Source organism: Phragmites australis, chromosome 18 (genome assembly GCF_958298935.1).
Source record: "Phragmites australis chromosome 18, lpPhrAust1.1, whole genome shotgun sequence".
NCBI lineage: Eukaryota > Viridiplantae > Streptophyta > Magnoliopsida > Poales > Poaceae > Phragmites > Phragmites australis.
In genome coordinates this window covers 20,597,825-20,604,899 of record NC_084938.1, presented here as the reverse complement: position 1 = coordinate 20,604,899, position 7,075 = coordinate 20,597,825, and the positions used below count along the sequence as shown (strand labels likewise).

Sequence of the window (7,075 nt, the reverse complement as noted above, 5' to 3'; positions counted from 1 at the left end):
ACCGCGGGGTTTAATAGCGGGGGAGGATGGCTTGGCCACGCGTGGCATGGGCGAGCGGACCCACCGAGGCGGGGAGGGAGACGCACGGCACGGACGGAGCAGAGGAAGAGGACGGAAAGGGTCGAGGTTCCGTCCTGCGGTTTTATTTCCGTTTCTTTATTTCTTTTGGGTGGCTCGACGGGTGTGGAACGGGACTATGCCGCATACAAGGGAGTTGCAGCATCCAACGGCTGTGTGGCCGGCGTTCCTGCGCTGCTACCGCTGCACGCTTGGGCTGAGCTGACCCACGGCCGTGCTAGGGGCTCTAGCACGGGCTTGGCCTAAGTCTTTTTTTATTTTTATATTTTTTCGAGTTTAAATTTAAATAAATAGATTCCTGACGAAAAAATTTGCAAAAGTATGTGCCCACCGCCCTCTCAGAGGGCTGCAGCCCTCTCAGAGGGCGGGTACGGGTGCTAACCGCCCCCTGAGAGGGCGGTAGGCCTTCCCGCCCGGGCCCCACAGCTAACCGCCCCCTCAGGGGGCGGGTAGAGGTCCTTACCGCCCCCTGAGGGGGCGGTAAGGGAGCCTCCCGCCCGCCGCCCCGCGCCGGCCCCCTGCGCGCTGAGTCTATATAAACCCCGAAAATTGGAGAAAGAACCAGAAAATTCGGAAAAAAAAGAAAAATTGAGAAGAGAGAGGAGAAGAGAGGAGAGGAGAGGGGAGGAAGAGAGATCGGCGAAGCCCTGCTACATTTGGGCTGCGAATTTGAAAAAAAATTTCAGGTCAATCTTTTTATCCTTTTTATTGTTGTTAATTAGTGCAGTAGTAGTATATGACATAGATTTTAGATAGTTAGATCTAGGGTTTAGAAAATTGTAAAATTTAGTTAGAAAATTAGTACATTATTTTCAATTTGTTACCTGTAGTATATTATTTGTAGTATATTATTTTCAGTATGTTGTTTGTAGTATATAGTTTATAGTATATTACTTGTACATGCAGACGTATGAGTCAACAGTAGATGATAATTTGCGAACCTAGGGTAGCATTTAAAAACTATTTTATCCGATAATCAGAAATATAGTTTGTTGTCTTAACATGTGTTATGTTTGCGGGTGTTTCCAGGAATGGGAGATAAATTAATTTTTCAGATATATTATGGTGAGGGTGAAATTATGTACAGTCCCAATGGTGTAGATCTCTCTGGATTTCGCCATGTTATGAAGGGGCTTAGTAAGGCTAATGAGAGGACTATTGTGGGGGTGTGCAAATGGCTCATGCGGTTTTTCCAATTGGATCCGCAGCAATATGAGCTGAAGTTGAAAGGTGTTCTGAGCCGTGCTAGTCATGGATACTTTGGTGAGCTTGTTCCCATCGAAGCCACATCAACTTGGAGGCAGTATGTAGATATATGCTGTGAACGTGGCATGCCGCTTGTTTTATTAGCTGCGGCGTACCTGAAAGATCAAAATGAGATGAACTCTGAAGAAGCAGTAGCAGGACCAAGTGAGGCAATGGAAGATGAGTTAGAGGCAGCTAATGTAGGGTCCAGAGAGGAGGTTGGTGATGTTCCAGACCTGGAGCCGATGGGTGTAGCTGATGAAGGGGAGCACATCCCTAGCATCATTGAAGATATGGATTTGGAGGATGAAGAGTTGGAGGAAGGCCTTGCCGATGGGGATTCTTCTGATGAGGAGGGTAATGCTGCAGTTCCTGCGGAGTGGCGGGATCAAGAATTTTTGAAGTTGGTGGTTAGCGAGACTGACCAGACACCGTGGCCATACCATGAGAATGAGGTGTCACAGGGTGCTATGTACCCTACAAAAGAGGCAGTTATTGATGCTGTGAAATTCTGGTCGTTGTCTCTTCGTAGGCAATTCAAGGTTGTTAAATCAAGTAAAAGAGAGTACGATGTGAAGTGCTTGGTTCCTGAGTGCCCTTGGCGGGTGCACGCATTTAGAGGGAAATGAGCAGACTACTGGCAATGCTCAATAGTTAAGGAACATAATTGTCATATTGAGGAAATAGAGTTCGCCCATCGGAACCTATCTTCTGCTTTCATTGCAAATGTTATGTACAGAGAGATTGTGGACAACCTAAGGTATGAGCCACGATCAATAATCCGTGCTATTGAGCAAAGGTTCCAGTACACAATAAATTATGTGAAGGTATGGAGGGCGAAACAAAAGGCTATTGAGATTAGGTTCGGTACATATGAAGATTCGTATCACAATCTACCTCGTCAATTAGCCACAATTTGTGCAAGAAATCCAGGCAGCTACTATGATATCAAGCATTACCCCTCTACTGATGTGGAGTACAACGGAAAAAGAGTGTTGCAGCGTGCTTTCTTTGCATTCGGTGCAACTATCAAAGCATTTAGATATTGCCGACCCATCATATGCCTAGATGGAACATTCCTAACTGGGAAGTACAAAGGGCAGATATTGTCTGCAATAGGGGTCGACGGTAACAACCAAGTGCTGCCACTAGGGTTTGCGTTCGTGGAGAGTGAGAATGGGGACAGCTAGTATTGGTTCCTAGAGCGGGTGAAGCATGCAATTGTTCTTGACCGACCAGCTGTGTGCCTCATTCATGATAGACATGCAGGATTGTTGCAGGCTTTGCTGGATATGCAACACGGTAGCGTGCGACGGGGTGTACCAGTACAGTGGCCAGATCTCAAAAGCAGGTGGTGCATGCGCCATATGGGTGCGAACTTCTACAGACAGTTTAAAAACAAAGAGTTAATGAAGCTCTTCAAGAAGTTGTGCAGTCAGAACCAACAACGTAAGTTCAATGCATTATGGGCAAGACTTGATGAACTGACTCTTAAACAAACTGCGGAGGCCGCACCTAACCGTGAGGAACCAATAGCTCTCGGTCGGCTCCCAACCGATACTCCGCAGATTGTACGGAGATCTGGCTCATCTATTAGGAGCTTTTCACAGTGGATACGCAATGAGCCCAATGAAAAATGGGCTCTGCTGTACGACAGTGGTGGTGCCAGGTATGGAGTGATGACTACAAACCTTGCAGAGGTTTATAACTGGGTCATGAGAGGAATGAGGTCCCTATCACTAGTTGAAATTGTAGAAGGCATTTTGCATGGCACCTGCAAGTACTTCATTGATCGGTTTGCAGCTGCTAAGGTTGTAATGGAGGACAATCGTATGCTTTATGGCCGGATGCTATGTGAGTACATGGAGAAGGCAAATAGGAAGGCCCACATGCATCGCGCAAATCAAGAGGGCACAACAGAGCAAAGGTTCAGTGTCCTGTGTCGGGATAAGGGTCAGAGGGGGGGGTAGACGTGAGCGGCATGTTCAAGAGTGTGTGCTAAGGAGTGGGACATGCATATGTAGTTGTCAGAAGCCACAATTACTCCACAAACCTTGTACACATGTCATAGCTGCGTGCGCGGAGCACCATATGCTTCCAAGGCAAGTACTGAACACCTGGAACCAGGAGCTGTATGGTTACGGCATTGTTGACACTTTTACAAGTAACCCAGGGCCTTCAAGAATATATGTGCCTGATTTGGGAAAGATGAAGAACGCACCGGGCCGAAGACAATCTCGGCGGATTCGTAACGATATGGATGAATCCGAGGCTGGCCCTAGGATGCAGCGATGCAGTCAGTGCAATGAAGTAGGTCACACTTACAAATATTGCCCCAAAAGTGCAGGCGGTGATGCACCTGTTGTGTAGGTCAGCTAGTTTTGTACTTTGTATTAATATGTGTTAATTTCGCGTACGGTTAATTTGCATTTGAAGTTTGTTGTTCTTGTATTTATTTCTCAATGTACTAATGTACATGTCTTTCAAATGCAGAGATGGCTCAGCCTTCGACCCCAGAGCTTTTGGACCCTGCCGTGGACAAGAAGCATCGCAGCTTCTTATCCACCGAGCACCAGACGGACCTAGGAGTGTTTCACCCACGAGGCCCTGGAGAGCTGCTGACGGTAGATGAGCGCTGGACCCACAGGTACTTAGAAAAGCTGATGGTGTTACATATCATTTCGCTGTTGTTGTTACATATTATTGATGTACTGCAATACTTATAGGTTGGGAGCGGCCGGACTCCTACCACTTTGCCGGTTGGTCGAGGCCCGAACGACGAAGGACCCCGAGGTTGCGGCCCGTCGTTTCTACTTCGATCGGTCGCTGATAGCAGCACTGGTCGACCGTTGGAGGCCGGAGACACATACGTTCCACCTACCGTGCGGAGAGATGACCCTGACCCTGCAGGACGTCTCCTACCTCTTAGGCCTTCCTTGCGCGGGAGCTGCGGTTGGGGTGATCGATATGCAGGCTGACTGGATGAACGACATGCATCAGCGATTTGGGCCGGTGGAGCGAAAGGAGGATGCACCCCCGTACGTGCCTGAGTTCTTAGCCGATGCACGAGGGCCAACGAAGAAGTGGATCTTACAGTTCCAGGTATGGTAACATGCAACCTATCGATTCCTAACAAATTATGTCGTAATGATTATTTCTGACACCAGTCATATATGCAGCCGACGTACATCCACCCACAAGCCAACGCATACGCGGTCTCGAGACATTTGGAGGCCTACCTCCTTTGGTTGTTTGGGTGGGTGATGTTCACTAGTGGCCAAGGCCACCTGGTTACGAGGACCCTTGTGCCGTACGCCCGGTCGATAGCGGACGCGCATGCAGAGGATGTACCGCAGTTCAGCTGGGCATCAGTTGTTCTTGCTGCGACGTATCGGGCGCTCTGCGACGAATGCATGAAGAAGGAGGCACTAGCCACTTTTGCCGGGTGTCCACTTCTTCTTCAGCTATGGTCGTACGAGCATTTCGCCATAGGTAGGCCGGTGGTGGATCGCTCCCCGTACCCAGAGGAGTGGTACGGCGAGATGGAAGAGGACGCGGCGACAATGGCCTCGCTGTGGTGTCGTCGACGGGTACGTAATTTACATTAACAGTTTCGTTCATACTATGTTACTCTCTAAATATCTGTATTGATGTTTGTCACTCAGCCACACTGGGCCCACGAGCAGCCTCGCAGTGCGTACGAGCATTTTTGTACCCAGTTTGACAGGCTACGTCCTAACGATGTGGTATGGGAGCCATACAACATTCGGGCCGTTCATACACGTGCAGGGTCGAGATTGTCACCCTTGTGCACCCGTGACGAGGAGTACTGGCTCACCAAGGCGCCCCTTGTCTTCGACATCTACGTCGAAGAGTACTCACCGCAGCGCGTCATGCTGCAGTTTGGCCGTCACCAGGCATTCCCGCTCGTCCCCATCCGTACAGTCCCCTTGCACGTCCACAGGTACATTTGATAAATTTTTGTTTGAGCAACCTTCGTTTCAGTTTGCCTTACATTTACCGTGGTTTCAATGCAGGTACACGCGGAAAGGCCAGCCAGCTGGTCACCTCTGGGCGGACCGCTTGGCCCCTTACGTGGCAACATGGGCCCAAGCGCTACAGGACGTCGTTGATGAGGCGCGTCCCCACACCGAGGGAAACTTTACGGAGTACCTACGGTGGTACGTACCTCGTACGCGGACTCGTGTCACCTACACCCCTGATGATGTCCAGGGCCACGTCGCATCGACAACGGAGACATACCCGGTGCATTGGGACGAGGACGCCGCTTTAGCAGTAAGTCATTTTCTGAAGTCCGTACTACATATTGAACGAACATAACCGTATACTTTAATTGTTTACTATTGTTCGTATCCGCAGATAGATATCATTTATGATGTAAATAGGGATGCAGCTGCTGCCATGGACCGCGTCCGGCAAGGGCATCACCTAAGTGCGTCGGATGTTGCGAGCTTCATTAGACGGGTTTTCGATAAGACGACGCGCGCCCTGAAACTCACCTCCTGCCGATCTACCACAGATGCAGCAGGGCCGCCTCCCAGGACGAGTGGTGCACACGCCGAGTCGTCTCGGCCGTCAGACGTGCACCGACGTTCTTCAGTGTCGGCACCCACACGACCCCTCCTATCACGTCTTGGAGGGTCCGAGCAACATGGTACGAATTATACTTTTGAAAATTATTGATCAATATCCTTACTTATTGTTATTAAACATTCATTAGGTCCGTCTCCACAAGTCTCGACGCAGCCTCGCAGATTGAGCCCTGTACGTCCACAGTCAGGTACTCCGGGAACCCTTCTTCCTAATTTCTAGTACTTTCAGCAAAATAAGTTAGAACTGTGCTCAGGTTACTTCGGTGACGAGGCCGGTCCGTCTTCGGCGGCCCCACACCCTACCCCCCCCCCCCCCCCGCAACGTACTACGGCACGTCAGCGTGGCCTTCTTCTGCTGCACCGTCGTACCATGCAGGTACAATTATACATTTTTTACTACTACTTTCAATACCATATTGTTCGTATCTAACGTGATTATTTGTTCACAGGCCCCTCCAGCCAGTACACATGGACACCTGCCGAGCCTTCACAGTCCTCCTACCCTAGTCAGGAGGATGAGGCTGGCCCCGACACCGCATACGACATCGTCCGTGACTTCTTCGGGGGCACACCTGACTACGACGTCCTTCAGCGGTCCCAGGTTTCCAGTGCACCGCTTCGGACCCAGCCCACGCATGACGAGCCCTCGACACCGGTGGTCCCTACTAGGCCTAGCAGACACGTCGGCCCACCTGACCCCCTCACCTACTCCAGGGGTCACGTGAGGGTTAACCAGCGGCATCGGGACCACGATGGGGCGCACGGACGACGGCAACGAGGGAGGCATAAGTAGCATTTTACATTTTTTGTAACTAACATATGCGTATTCGCTTCGTGATGTGCTCATATGTATTAAGACACGTTCACTTTGTATGGTCGACTTAGCATTTCGTAAATGCATTTCATATTCAGACACGTTCAATGAACAAGTGACCACACCACTAAACTTTAACCATGACTTGACAACACAATGTGACAACACTACCCAGCTTTTTCAAATCAGTAAATGACAACACGGGTACCAATAAACGTGGAATCTCTGACCATGGGCAACGACAAAACTGTCCTATTCTTCAAGATGGAATCCGATGCTCCTCCCGCCAGCTACGCCCATGCCCTAATTCCTTTCTTTAAGAGCG

General features: G+C 49.8%; 1 long non-coding RNA gene across 1 annotated transcript; it reads left to right on the top strand.

Moving 5' to 3' along the window:
- The first annotated feature begins 5,384 nt into the window (after positions 1-5,384).
- LOC133899757 (uncharacterized) lies at positions 5,385-6,259 on the top strand. Its single transcript, XR_009906405.1, has 4 exons — positions 5,385-5,619; positions 5,730-5,998; positions 6,065-6,124; positions 6,191-6,259. It is a non-coding gene; the product is annotated as an uncharacterized LOC133899757 (long non-coding RNA).
- The last annotated feature ends 816 nt before the right edge of the window (positions 6,260-7,075 follow it).